Source organism: Lagopus muta, chromosome 6, assembly GCF_023343835.1.
Source record: "Lagopus muta isolate bLagMut1 chromosome 6, bLagMut1 primary, whole genome shotgun sequence".
Lineage (NCBI taxonomy): Eukaryota > Metazoa > Chordata > Aves > Galliformes > Phasianidae > Lagopus > Lagopus muta.
In genome coordinates, this window is record NC_064438.1 from 22,533,253 (window position 1) to 22,548,659 (window position 15,407).

A 15,407-nucleotide genomic window follows, 5' to 3' on the forward strand; every position below is an offset into this window, starting at 1 on the left:
GTGCAATGAAAACCCAATTACATTGATCTAATTTTGCAAAGAGCTAGAGTTACGACAGAATTGAACATCATTCTATCTACATTTCTTAAATCAGTTCTAACTATTAACCTGTCCTCTTTCTCAGGAAGGTCCTCATATGAAAGGTTTAAATAATATTGCATTTATTCAATTGAGTGTGACTAAAATCTATTATGCTTTCATTCTATTATGCTTTCTATCATACTTTACTGAGAAATCATGGGAGGGGAAAATATAACATCTAAGCCACCTGTGCAGAAAGAAAAATGACGAGGAAAAGTGAAGCAAAAATAATATCTACCAGAAGTCCAGCAGTTATTCTTTGGCAACTGACTTGCAAAATTGACATAATTTTTGTATATAGATCACACTGATATAAAATAAGTGAAGCACCTATTCAACCATTTTGTGTAGGATTCTGTGGACTTCATAGCTTGTTGTTTTGCTGTCTGTACAAGAAAGGACAACAGTTTGAATGAAGGCACCATTAAACCATAACTTAATGAACTGCAATGTGTTTAAATCACATTGTGAGCTAATGTTAGATTGTCATTGGTTAAATGCTGTCAAGGACTGATTTTAATAACACTCTAAAGGGAGAGATGTCAGTTCCCTAATGGAATGGGGCCATTCAAGCAGTATATTTGAAGAGTGGTCAGCAAACTAGTGAGAGTGAAGTGTATGCATGGAGACAGGGCAGAAGATCAGAGGATCAACGCTTTATCTGTCCAACTTAGATTGTCAGAAATGAGAGAAAAGAACAGTTTTTCACAAGAACAGTTTGTCCTGCTGGGCTTCTGTGATGCTTCAGTTTCAGGAACAAAAGCAACAAGGGAAAATTATTATTACAGTGCTGCACTGAAAATGAAATGAAGGGAATGAAATTTTCTTTTCTCTAAATACAAACCAGAAGTTGGTTAAATATATATATGTATATGTATGTATGTGTATGTATGTATGTATATGTATGTATGTATATGTATGTATGTATATGTATGTATGTATATGTATGTATGTATATGTATGTATGTATATATGTATGTATGTATATATGTATGTATGTATTTGTCTTTGTGTCTTCCAGTTCTATGCAATAGTAATCAGATAGGACTTGAAGCCATATACTACTCAGTCTGTATAATTACAGAGTATTTCTCTATCATCTGGAGGAGGTGAAATTACATTTAGTGCAGGGCAGAACTCTCTGGTCTACAGTGGTACAGCCTCTTTCTCTGTCTTTTTACAGTTATGATCCATAGGTGCTTAAATCTTCTTTTAGGCTGGAAACCATTCTCTAGGAACTAAGTTATCCATGGTAGAAGATGAGATTGGTGTCGCATACCAGCAGCATGCTGCACTGAGAAAGCTGTGTGATAGTTTTGAAAGGCTTCGTGATTGCTTGAAAAGTGTGAAGCTGCCTTGTATTAATTCTCAGAAGGCAGTGTAAGAATGCTGAAGTGGGAGAATGTTTGATATTTATATTCAGGGAACTATTGGAAACTCTGCCTAAACCTAGTTTGTTTCTGAGCAATTAAACTGCTTATGCGTTTACCACAGGTACTAGCAGTGCATGTGCCCAGGCAACACCTTGTAACCATCTGTTACAAGAAGGGGGTTGTTTTGTGAATGGGATGGGAATGAGGGAAGTGCCTCTATTTTAAATTGAGCTGTGATAACCAAGGATGTGTATACAGTTGCTGTCTGTTAAGAGTGACATAGCTCTTAAAAGAAAACAAACAAACAGACAACAACAACAAAACAAACAAGCAAAAACAAGTTAAAAAAAAAAAACAACACCAAACCAGAACACTGTCATGACAGAGCTTGATTAGCAATTCAGCCTTGGCCTAGGAACACACAACATTGCAGATGTCCTGAAACCAAACAGTTGCATCTACTGGAAGAGGGGGTGAGCAGATAATGACCTTCTGGTGAGGTGTGTAGATTTACAAGGCCCCATAGTAAATTTGGAAGATATACATACATCCTTTGGAAGCTGTCTTAGGCATCCCAAGATTCTCTCCTCTACAACATACACAGTTTGATTCTTGATGGCTTTGACTGAACCTTTGTCACTTCAAAATATGGAGTTGATTACATGATTGTTCAGCCTTTATTAGTATCAACTGTGCATTGATGTCAGATTCGTTTCTTTGAAAATGGAAAGAAAAATACCCTGTGTGTCCACAGCGATCTCTTCAAGACCAAATAGTAAATTTACAATGGCTGAAAAGGCAATGTAGTGAATACACAGCAGGGTCGTGTTCCAGTTAAACTTCTGAGAGAGATGGATGTTCCTTTCAAACAATTTTATTGGTTAAAGGTAATCGCACAAAGTAGACCAGTCCACAGATTTTTAGGAGGTGATACTGCGACCCATAAAAGGAACATATTAGTCTTTATCTTTATTAGTCTTTACATGAAAGATTGCCCCTTTCTATTACAAGGTAGCATTTTTGTTCTGTTTGAAGACAGTGTTTTGCAAGGGTTGCTTGAAAGCAAGGGAACGGTGAATTTTTATTTTTAATTTAACTCAGGGCACATTGCATGTTTTTGGCAAAATGGTGAATCCTTGGTGAATCCAGGTTCAACAAAGGGGGGAGAGTGTTTGTAAGAGCAGTAAATGGGGTATGCAGCATATCCAGTGATAGAGGTTTATCATGTTAATTTAACTGTTTCTGAAGGCTTTTCTATTTTAGTGATATTATCCTATTTGAGAAAATCCAAACAAGGTCTACTGCAAGCTTGAACTCCTTACACCTTTCTCTGAAGGAAAAGTTCAGTAATTCTCATGTTCCTAGAAGCTGTTTGCTTGGATTTCAGTCAGGGAAGGAGAATTGTGCTGTATCACAGTGACAGCGAAAGCTCTCAATGCTGTGCCAGGCATCAGTGCAGAAGTTGGCACATGGCTGTCAGAGCCAAAAGGAAATGGGTTAAGCATGGATTAAAACCAGTCTTAGGTACTTCTGTGGGTGTTTTGCGTAGCACTTTATAAACCCATTTGAAAATGGGTTGAGGTAGCCCACATTTGGTGCACACCACTTCAGAGGCTGTCAGCCTGTGGGGCAGAGGGCGTCGTTCATGTCTTCTGCCTTTATGCACAGTAAGGACTCCAGGCTTTTTTGTAAAGACTGAAAGCAGAAGTGTGATTGCTGACACAACTTCGGGAGTGACAGAGAACACTCCTGTTTCTCCTTTTTCCCTCACCAGATGGACTATCAGGGAAGCAGTGAAAAAAAACAGTTACTTCTGTTTCTCATACTTCAAATTCCTTTGTGTACAGAGCAAAAAGAACATGGAAAGAGCTAGTGTGCCAAGCAGGAACAGAATCAAAGATTAGTAGGTGGCCACCCCGTGCCTTATCTTTAGTGAGTGAGGGAGAGTAGCATAGCTGACAATCACATGTATTTACTGAGATTTCTTCTGTCCTGTCTGCATCTCCACATCTGCCCATCTCTGTTCTACAAGAAATTCCCCATATTCAAGTCTGTCCTGCTCAGCATCCATTCAGTTCTCTTTTTTTTTTTTTAATCAGGGTTTGCTGTCTTTATCTCTTCCTGGCCTTGTTGGGTAGAGTGATGTCAGAATTTCCTCACACAGGGTGGATGGTGCAGATGAAAGGCTTGTAGGACTCATCTCTGCTCATTCCAGGGTAGGAGTTAGTCTTGAATCAGAATGGGCCTCATCTGCTGAACTTCTTTCCTCCGGCCCTTCACCCTGAAGGAATAGCTCGACTCCAAGGATGAGCTCTTTTCCCTGCTTGTGGGAAGATATTTGGTCATAAGTACATTCTCAAAGGAAAACTGGAATTCATATGAGAAGTGGAGAGCCACTCAGCCAGCTGCAGCCACAATGGCATGACTAGAGAATAGCACAGGCAATACTGCAGCAAGCAGGATGCTGCCAACTGTTACTTCATCTGCCTTGAGAGTTTGGGAGTAAAGAAACAGAGAAAGGAAAGCACAGCCAAAGGCGCTTAAATATCATTAGAGTTATGTAAATCAGGAACATTAAAAAGACAGAACTGAAGTGTTATTTCCCTCCTGAGGAGTTCTGAGGATAACTGAGGAGAGAGAGGGATGTCTTGAACAAAGATGAATTAAGTTTTTCTACAATGTGAGATTTTGTGAGGAGACAGGAAATAGCCTTTTATTAACGTCTCATTTTTCACAGTCAAACATAAACACACAGTATAATTCTTTAAGAACAATATTTTCAAAGAGTTCATACTTTAACATTTTACCTGTTCTGACAGTTAGCACCTGACACAAAAATAAATGCATTATGTGGATTTTGTTTGCTGTTACATAGCCAGGATGATTAAAGTGGTTTACTTTCAACTGCATATTACTTAAATTATTGTTGAGCTGAAAATAAGTATTTTGGAACTTGGAATAACTAAAAAAGCAGGGCTATTAAGGACTGCAGATGATCATCTACTTCCCCAGTGCTGACCTTTCAAAGGTAGGATCCATTACACCATAGCTTTAAATATCAGGAAGGTATTCCCTACGGATGTGCTAGCAAGGATTTTATTCAGCAGGGTACCAGAGACTTGTGCGGCTGTACTGTAGTGGGCATACGTGGCTGGTGAGATGATCAGACTATTAGCTCAGCTCTTGTTCTTCATGGGCATTTCAGTGTGGTGAAGAAGGGATTGTGTTTAATAAACTGTATGCTTGAGGTGTCCCTGATCTTTTGCGTAGAGGTTCAAAACTAGGAGAAGTTGAATTGTGGTAGCATGCAGAAGACTATTCAGAAAAGCGTGATCAGATGACTGCAGCGTTCTCTGGTGTGTACAGCTAGGGACAGGCAGTAGTGCGTTATGAAGCCTAGGTCAGTGTTTCCTACGCTACAGATTTCAGCTCATGCCTCTTCCCATTCATTATACAGACATTGGTTCGTAGAAGCAGCAAAATTGCTTCTGATAAATTCTTTGTGATTCTAGGCAAAGTATGATTGGGAACATTAATAATCACATATAGGAAAAAGTTAACTCTCCCATCTGGTCATAGGATCTCTTCAACATAACACTCTGTGTCAGGGAGCAAGCTTTATTTGGGAGGTATTCTTCCTTTAGTGGCTTGCCCTTAAACGAGCTGGGAAGGGGTGGACCCAGGGTCCCCCCTTCTGGTCATGTGGGAAGCACAGGTAAATTGCTTGCACCTGTGCTCCTTGAGCCAGCCACTCCACCAGGTGTTCAGTTATCATGAGCTTGGGCTGTGACCTAATAGTTCCCTTACAATGGGGAAAAAAAACTTACTTGGGTGTAAGGCACTATGGATGGAGATACTAACGTGTAGAAACGTGACTTCCTACACATAACCAGCCTACTGTAGGCAATGGTACTGCAAAGAGGGAGCTTTACTGTGATCAGAGCTCTTGGCAGTGAGCAGAGATACAGCAGATGAGGAGGCAGGAAGTTGACACAGGTGGTGGCGAGCAGTCAGCCAGGGACAGTGCTGACTTCTATGGAAAAACTATGTATACAGAGGAGTCAGCATTTAGCAGAAGACAGAGAAGAGCCTGGGTCCAGCAAGTACATGGAAACATTTCTGCCTGCAAAATCCTACCACACAGAGATAACCAAGAAAGCTGACTGTGGCTGTAAGGTATTCTGTCTGGGATTACTTTGCTTTTCATAGACATTTTACAGCCTGCTTGTGCACCTAAACCAACTAATGTAATGATCTTTCATGATCTGCTGCATTATGAACAAAACCCTAGTGCACAAAGCCTAGAGGCTGAGGCTGATGAAGGTTATGCCATTTGTTACAGATGGTAGCTCTGGCATAAGTTCCAGGCCAGCTCGTGACTTTCAGTGGCAACATAAAACTCTTCACATCAAAATGAAAAGAGGGATTCAGAACCTATTCTTAATTTTAAAGACTTTAAAAACTTGTCCTATCAGTTGTGTTAACAACATATCTTATTACTAAGAACGTGTGATTATTTTTGTTTTTCTGCAGAGATCTTAGATTTTAAACGTTTGGAAAGGGATGTGCTACAGAAGCTAGTTCAGAGCTGTGCTGCCAGCCTTGGACACGGGTTTCTACATGCAAAAAAAATCCTAAATATTGAGAATTTTTCTGACCAGTGAAATGTCTTTCTGCTTTGTATCCTGTTGTGTACACACCACAGTGTCTTCTGAGAGCCTGCTGCTGAGGTATGAACAGCAGTAATATAAGACAGGTGAGGTACGCTGCTATTAAGTGCATCAGAAATAGCCAGTCTGCAGTGCCCATCCACTCAAGGATGCCCTGCTTGAAAGCTTACATTTAAACCGTAAGTCTGCAACTGCAAACAGTTGTTCTAACTATTTCATGAGGTTGTATGAAATTCTCAGAGCTGTTACCAGTGGAACAAAGTTTGCAATAAGGAGGAATACATGACAACATTCTGAAAAATTGCTGTGTTTCAACTGTACAGTAAGATGCTACTTGATGATATTGCCACATGACTATTTTTCAGACAAATCTGAAAAGTGTCCCCAAACGTTAACAGTAAGAAACTGTATATGTACCTGCTAATTGGACCACTTCCCTGTAGAGGCTTTTGACTTCAGTCATAGGTGAAACTAAGTCATACGGTCATAAAACTGTTTTATTCATAGCTCTTAGGTGAGAGATATAGAAGTGTGAAGTATGCTGTCAGACATACAGGAGAAAAGATAAGCAATGGGATGCAGTTTTAAGAAACCTGAGAGCTGTACTGAAAAGATGCAAAATGATTCCCAGCTGAACAGAGCCTCACCTGAAGAGCTGCAGTCCTGCTGAGGTCAGCAGTAATGGGGAGTGTAGAGCCTTCGTCAAATAGGCAAGAAATGGGTGACCTTTCTGAGCCTGGACTCGACTATAAATAAAAGAACAGCTGCTGCTTTCAGAATCAAAGTATGATAAAAAGCAGGGATTTGCATCTTACAGTGAGTTTGGGACTCAGTGAGGCTCACAGACCGTAACACACAGTGGGAGAGAAATCCTGTGACCTAAATCAGTGGCAGCTGCTGTACAACAGGCTTAGTAATTTCCTCCACCTGTGGAAGGCAGCTGTTTGGGAACTATAGCAGTTCCTTGTGCTCTCTGGCACTGCAGGAGGGCCCACTGAGTTCTTGCAAGCACTGTAAATGGAGATTTTCCACTCTGAGAAGACAGTGTGGCTACTTCAAAACCAAGGAGGTGATAATGTACACTGTTCCACCTTCACACTGCCTTGAGGTGCAAGGAAGAGGCAGCCAGTTGTTTGCCCTGTGCCTTAGAGGGAAGTATTATGCAGCTGTCTAGGTTAGAAAACTCTGAGCTGTTCATGCTATTTTTCCGTGGTGCAGAAATTCCCTAGATCTTCACCAGGCAACATGTGACAGGATCTAGAAACAAATGCTGAGGCATAAGCAACCAATTTTCTTATTCCCAGGTGATAGCCAACTGCCTTTCCACAGAGTTTTTGTAAAGTAATTATGCTGCTCCAGTAGGTTTTTACAGCCTCTTTGCAGACGTGTAAATGTTCACCTAGAATATAAAAACCATGGAAAATCAGAATGTACATCTCAATCTCCGCTGTTTTATGCAGCTTCATCTGGGAAAGGAGAGAATAGGTCACCATGCAGAGGTGCTATGGGCCATCCCTTGAACACACTCGCCTTGGCTGTATTCACATGAAATAAAACTGCTGCTAATTGCCTGCAAGTATGGGACTTCACCCTTGTGAGCAGTACTAAACCATGGAGATTTGGTTTCTAACATCTTAGCTTGCTTTCACATGTTTTACTGAAGTAGCTAATGTTTTATGAGGCCTCAGAAACATTTGAGCCATTCTCCTGGTGCTTTAGGACCAAAACCAAATCCTGACTGTGTGATCTCAGTTTTATTCTGCTGTTTGGTGAGCTTTTAGAGTGCCTTTTACTGTTCTTTGAGTTTCTTTTATTTATCTCCTCCACAGTGCCCTGTGAGAACACTGACTTAATGGGACTGTTTTCATTGGAAAATGATGTTTTCAGCTCAAATTAGAATATGCATTTGTTCAAGGTAAATAGGAAACATCTCACAGCCTGCTTAGAAATATTAGTTAGAAAGTAGAATAGCATAATGTGAAAGGAAGCTATTGAAGAAAACTTATGAAACAGAAGTAATATTTTTTTTAATTGCAAGAAACTCTCCTATATGGGGCTGGAAAGAGAAATCTAGAAATACTCTCAGAATGATATCAGAAATAGGAAGGAAAAAAAACAACAACAACCCGAAACCTGTATAACATAGCACATATCTTCTGAAGACAGCCATCTCACAGCTATATTGTTTGTCTAGAGTAGGGTGGGGGTGTGAGGAGTGTTAAACTCAGGCCACAGGTGTAAGGAATAAAACCTGTTCTCCCAGCAGGTCACCAACTATCCATAGAACAAACGAAAACAAGAACCTACCTTCTGTCTGACATGGATCTCATGCTGCCTACACATGCCTCTCATGTTCAGCTCATTTGTGTTTCTCTGCCTTCGTTTCAAGTAATGGGTAAGCATGAGTGATGCTAGCATACTGAATTTAACACTTTGAAAGGACTGTTAATCTGTTCCAAGCAGATTACGTAGCAGCTGTAACTAAGCTGAGTGCTGGGCAGTGTTTGAGGTAAGATGTTTCTTTACTATTTCCATGTTTTTCAGATAGCTACTTTCTTCTGTGAGTGCCTTGAGGTAAGTACTCTGTCTCTCCTGAGACAACTGCATATTAGCGTACTGAAGTGGAAGGAGTGCTATTTCTGAATTCTTGTCTCTCTTTTAAGCACTAAAAATTTCCTAATGTATTGTGGCTGTTTTGCACAGCTGCTGTGATGCGTAAGCTTGTTTTAGATGTCTGTTTAGTGGCTGCTTGGAGTTACAGGATGGCACGCAGTCACTGAAATTTTATTTCTGAAAGACGTGGTGCGTGACTACCGGTGAATGGGCATTTGCTAGGTTGTGTTGCACTGTTCTGACCTTGAATTCTTAGGACTGTCTTCAAAGTCAGCTGTATCTGGCCTTAATGTAGAATCACAGAATGGCTTGGGTTGGAAGGGACCTTAAAAATCACGTAGTTCCAGGCCCCTGCCATGGGCAGGGCTGTCCCAGACCAGATCACGGAATTGTAGGGGTTGGAAGGGACCTCCAGAGATCATCGAGTCCAACCCCCCTGCCAAAGCAGATTCCCTACAGCAGGTCGCACAGGTAGGCATCCAGGCAGGTCTTGAACATCTCCAGAGAAGGAGACTCCACCACCTGCCTGGGCAGCCTGTTCCAGTGCTCCGTCACCCTCACTGTGAAGAAGTTCTTGCGCACATTTGTGTGGACCTTTCTATGCTGCAGCTTGTGTCCGTTTCCCCTTGTCCTGTCTCCACACTGCTGAAAACAGTCTGGCCTCACCACTCTGCCCCCTACACCTTAGATATTTATAGACCTGGATCAGGTCCCCTCTCAGTCTTCTTTTCTCCAGGCTGAACAGACCCAGTTCACTCAGCCTTTCTTCATAGGAGAGATGCTCCAGGCCCTTCACCATCTTTGTGGCCCTCCGCTGGACTCTTTCCAAGAGATCCCTGTCTGTTTTGTAATGGGGAGCCCAGAACTGGACACAGTTGAGATGGACTCCAGGTGAGGCCCCACCAGGGCAGAACAGATCAGAGCTGCCCAGGGCCCCATCCATCCTGGCTTTGAGTGCCTGCAGTGATGGGGAATCCACAGTTTCTCTAGGCAACCTGTTCCAGCGAAGGAACAGCTTATATTTGATAGGAAGGAAGGTACATGTAGGAAGTTTTGAAAGAATCAGAAATCTTGCCTCTTTTTAGGCTCAGTTGAAGTTTGATACTGACTTTATTGGAGCCCGAGTGTGAACAACAAATGTACTGCTTAAGTATTCCAAAAGGTAAGGCTCAGAGTTTCATGTCTGTTTTCTAATTGCTGTTCTTTCTTATTCCCCTGCCTCCTTTCTTTAATTTATTTCATTAATATAGTGGTTCTGTCAGTTCTTTTCCTTCTGCTTACGCCCAACACTAACTTCAGGCACAGGCAAAATTGAGCATGGCTGCCTGCTTGGCTTTATGTTAGGGCTGTAAATGGTTATAGTGACTGAGACTGCTGCTGAGACTTTTCAGGATATGTAGGGTGATAGCAATAGTTGGATGAATAAAACAAGATGATAAAAATCTTCTATTTTGCTCCTGTTTGATGTTTACCTTAGCTCTTCATTCTGGTTTTGCCCTTCACAGTCTGGTAGCAAAAGTAATTGGACCCCATTTTCCCCTCTGGTGTTAGTTAAATAGCTAAGAATACTCAAGACAGTTTTGTTTATAGGCTTTTCTACAGAAAAGGTGTAGGCTAATTTTATAGCAATTAAAGAAAAGCCCCTGTTCTTTTGACTTGTAAGCTAGATCCATCAGACATTCAGCTTTTTAGAGAACTATCTATTGATTTTGTCTGCCATCAACTGAGTAATACCAGTGGGAGTCCTCTCTGCAAAGTGTCTACAGATGTTTTTGGTAATGTCATGCTCTAGGATTTTTTAATTCTTCTCAGTCATATCACTGTTTATTTTTCTGTCTTGTCTTAACAGGGGCAAGTGGACAGAAGTCTTCAAGTGGTTTTTGTGTCTGCTTTTTGTTGTAGATATCCAGAAGATTGAAATTTTAAAGAAAAATGCTATGTCCTTTGCTTTTATTAAATTCTAGGCTATCCATATAAAACAGGATTGTTTACACCAAACCTTCAGTTTGACTAATAGCATCTGGACCATGCTCTGGGTTTGTCTATATCTTGCACCACTATTGCTCTGGTCTTGTTGAACGTATTTTGCCTTTGGTTATACATGTTTTAGTTGGTGCAATAGAAAAAAGGAACAAGTTTCTTTCTAGTTTGCTGGAAAAGATGACAGATATTTGTTTAAAGATTTAGAAAGGGTCAATAGGAAATCCATTTTTGTCTCCTGGTAAATTTATTGTGAGGCCATAGCACCAACTAATTGCGTTATTTGAAAACCATAGCTTGCAAAATCTACTCATACTTTTATAAGGGCTTCTATCTTCAAAACTTTGGTGTGTCTGGGAGGTGTAAAGCTCTGTAGCAACATTTATGCAAGTTTATTTTTTCCTCACAGCAAATAAGCTTGAATCAGCTACTGCTGTGCACTTAATGGCAATGCAATGGTTTTCACTTGCACAGTGCTAGTTGGGCCTCTGAAATCAGTTGTGTTAGGAGTGGGGATACCCTAAATACAAGATGGGGATTGTGTGTGGGAAGTGACTCAACAGTATTCTAACAAGTAATTGGCATAAGCATCTGTTGACACTCTTTTTCTTTTTTTTTAAAGCTATGAAGTATCTCTTGCTTACTGGTGGCTTCTACTTTATGTGGCACTCAGTCTAGGCTGACGCTCTGAGCTAGTCAGTGTGTTTCCAAAGCCAGGCTTCTGCAAATGTGCTTATGCTGCAAAGCTGCTGTTAAATCAGTTGCAGCCGTCCTGGGCTAGTTTGCTAAGGATTTATTCAGCTTCTTACATAACATTTGCAGTCCATGCTGTCACATGTGCATTGCTAGCACTGCCCAAATGAGCTAATTAAAATCTGTGCTGGGTTGCAGTGTAGAGTCTAAGTCTGACTCAACAGAAGAATTCTTACTTAGTATCTTAAAAACTCAGTCTACTTGAGTAGTGAGCTGCCTGTGGGATTAGGAGGCTGTCCATCTCCACGCTGTGGTTGTTGAGGGTGTTGGACCCTCAGTTTATCAGCCATTGGCAATTTAAAGTCAAACAAACAAAACCTTCCTGCAAATATTTACATCAGATATGTCATTTTCATCCATAATTATAAATATGCTGCTGTTTCTATTATTTCCCCAAATTGTAGCCTGAGCTGTCATTTTCAGTGATCACACCTGCTGAAATCCAGTGTGCAATAAGTTACCTTCTGATCAAGATGGGGTCATTTGCCAAATGTTGTAGGGGAGCAGCCTGTCAGAAACCTGAATGAGAAGAAATGTCAGAGCTGACTATCTATGCATTAATTGCTGTACCAACCATATGCTTACATCAGTAACTTTGCCTTTACAGGATCATCATAGTACTGCTTCCATGAACAGTAGAAAAGATTGGTGTGGCCGGATCACATCAGCCTACTCCCATGACCTGATAAAGGATTCCTCTGCCCTTCTATAATGGGTCTTCTGGAGCTTATCTAGCCTGTTATGAAAGAGGCCAAGAGATGGATAATTTTTGTACAGCTCTCAGAAGGTATTTCTACAACTGAATGCTATTCTTGCAATGTTTTCCTTAATGTTCATGTTGCATTCTAATTTCACTAATTTTTTTTTTGTTTTTATTATAAATTATGACAACCTGTAAGGGAACTGCTGAGTCACGGCCTGAACCTCTGATTGATCACCTGAGGTGAGCCATGAGTCAGCCAGAGGAGCACAGGTGAAGGCAATTCACCTGTGCTGCTGGAAGGGGTGGAGCCAGGCTCCTCTCCTCCTCGACCTATTTAAGAGCTGGCTACCAGAGGGGAAGGATCTCTTCTGGAGATCACCTCTCTTGGTGTCTTTTGGTGAGCTCGACTGAAGGGTAAGCTCTTCCACTTATTCTCTTTTTGTTATTGTTGTCTGCTTTGCCTTACTCTCTTGATTATATTGCGATTATAACATCTTGGTTATACACAACCATTGACGTAAAAATATGTGCAGGATCAGTTCCATTTTTACTCTCATTCATACTATTTTAAAACGTAACTGATGCACTCAGTAGATTCGGATCCTTCTCTAAAATACAACACATGCTATCAAATATAAACTATTGCACCAGGACCTACCATATTCCATTGTTACCACTAAAAGTATGCAGAAGTGAAAGAATTCTGATTTTTTTCTCTTAATGGGTGCCTAGATATGTGAATGTTTCAGACAGAAGCGAAGCCAGTGTGAGGAAATTGGTTGTATTTAAGTATGACACCATGTGGGGAAAGGAGCTGTGCCTAAGAGTAGGATGATGATGATGATTAGTATGGCTGTGCAGATATTTCTACTAAAATGGAGAACGGTGAGGGCATGTGAATAATTTAGCAGCATGCAAGAGTCTGTATCAGTATATCCTTCAGCCATTCAGTATTGCTTCAGCAGTTAAACGGGGCCATATGATTTAGAAAAGCACCGGTTTCTTTACCATATCCACAGGTAATCATTCAGCCCCAATGTTTTTATTTATTAGTACAGTAAGTAAAACAAAACTGCCACTGGGCATTCATAGAACTATTGAATGTTGAGCTAAAGGAGCCTCTGTCTTCTGCATATGCCTTTCAGATGTGTACACGTTACGCTCTGAAGTACAGCATCATCAATTTATGTGATGTAGTTGCTGTCAGTTCAGATTATCTTTTCAAATTGCTTACTGTAAACTTAATGGGACAAATGAGTGAATGCAGTCTGAGGAGATGGGGATTTTGTATCATCAAAGCAATGCATGAACTGTTGTGATGTTATTCTTTCTGGGTTTTGTGGTTTTTTTGTGGTTTTTTTTTTTTGGCTTTCTGTTTGCTTGTTTTGGAGTGAACAGAAGCTTTAGTTGTATGTTGCTGTGAGATTCCACTGAATTTTCTGGACAAATCCTGCAATAAGTTCTATTTAATGCTTTCAGAAAATATTTAGATAACAGGAGTATAGGTGCTCCTTTCTTTTACCTTATCCTTTAATCATATTCAGCTGTCTTCTCAAATGCTCTTCCTTGCGTAGCTCTCCACAGGAACAAAGCAAATACCAATCTGTGTGCCACCACAGCAGAATTAGAAGTGTGCTCTTGTTTTTGCTTTCTCAGGTCATCTGTGTTCATTTGTATCTAGACAGCGTAATATTAATAGCTCTGTGCTAGATGGAAGTCTGATACTTACTTAGAACCTTATTGCTTGCGTAAAGTGTTGGAAACCCTTAGGTTGCTCTGGTTGTTGGAGTCTGAAATATTTGAAACTAGAATTCCTGTATGATTACCATTAGATGATAATTAATCTCCGAGTTCTGCAGTTTATGTTCATCAGTGCTTTTGAAACTACGTAACGGCTCCCTAGCTGGTGGCGTCTGCTCTGAGCTTTGTTATAACCAGAGGGAACCACTGCCGTGTGGCAACACAGTCTGTGTGCTGCAAATCACAAGACAAGCAGAGTGGCTGCTTGTGGCACCATTATAAACTACTCGTTCTTGGCTGTAATAAAATGCAAGTAGCAACTCAAATACTTGATTAAAAATAAACCCTACCATGCTAGGGACTTGCAGTTAAAGCTTGCTTTGTCCAGTGGGAGCAGTCAAATAGAGAACTAAATGTATTGTTTCCTATTTTTTACTGCTATAGGATGCCCATTTAAGAGGAATCTACTATGGAAAACTGTAGTAGAACCCATTTTTGGCAACTTATGGTGTAAGTGCGCCTCTGTAATGCTACCTCAAGGGCAATAGCGTATCTTGGGCTTGCACGCTTTTTTCTTTGCTTTTATGTAGATACCACTGAAAACTGGTTTCTGTTTAACCCTTAGCCTATTTTGAGTTCTACCCAAATACTTTTGTGGCTCTCCAGCATAGCTAACTCCTTTACTGGTGTCATCCCTTCATGAGTAATTTCTCTACTTGGTCATTCTTTCACTTTGTGTTTTTCTCCCCTGCTTCCCCCTTCTGTTTGCAAGGCTTTGTGAAGTCCTACCGAAACGGATGCTGAGATGCCTTACTTGCTTATCAGAAAAATCTGTAGCCCCAGCTCTTCTTCTCTGTGTGTCATTGATATGCACACAGTTGTTTTGCTTTGCATCTGGTTTCTGAGGCAGACGTTTAATCTCTCTTAAGTAAACAGCATCTACAAAAATGGAGAAGCTCAGCCTTAGCACTTTTAGGAATTGCTCTTTCAAAACCCTCTATGGAGAAGGGGGAGAAATCAGTAAGTTTACTCAAATGGGAAACACTGTACATAATCTTGTAGAATCCTATAAACCACTGAGAGCTGCCAAGATGATTCTCTGGGTATCACCTGTGCTCTGCAGTAAAGACAGGCCACAAGAGAGGCCAGATTAAGTTCCAAGTAAATAATCCCAGAGTCAAGAAGTGGATGAATTTCTATCTTTTTTCACCTGAAGTTAATAATTTGCAGGCAGAAACAGTGAACTTGCTGAGTTGTAACAACATGCTGTATCACAAATACACAGCAACAGTCTGGTCAAAGACTGCTGTTGAGGTCATGTGGCCCAAACCTTGACAGGTATTTCCATAATGAAGAGGGGCTCTACAACCTTATTTGACCTGTAAGAGTGTATTCTTCTCAGTGTAATCCTTAACTGTATTTGCTGTAGCATTGTTCCCCTTAGAGTATTGCATTAGCCTATGCTCACAGATATCTAATATAGGGATGGATTGG

At 40.7% G+C, this 15,407-nt stretch overlaps 2 long non-coding RNA genes across 2 annotated transcripts in view; one reads left to right on the plus strand and one right to left on the minus strand.

The window, feature by feature from the left end:
- Nucleotides 1–1,658: 1,658 nt before the first annotated feature.
- The window catches only part of LOC125694552 (uncharacterized), a 42,166-nt gene continuing 28,417 nt past the window's right edge, over nt 1,659–15,407 (minus strand). The window contains exon 3 of the long non-coding RNA XR_007377600.1: nt 1,659–3,774. This is a non-coding gene — a long non-coding RNA (uncharacterized LOC125694552). The remainder of the gene's footprint in view (nt 3,775–15,407) is intronic.
- LOC125694551 (uncharacterized) lies at nt 4,103–10,271 on the plus strand. Its single transcript, XR_007377599.1, has 6 exons — nt 4,103–5,630; nt 5,988–6,184; nt 7,954–8,039; nt 8,388–8,519; nt 8,669–8,698; nt 9,823–10,271. It is a non-coding gene; the product is annotated as an uncharacterized LOC125694551 (long non-coding RNA).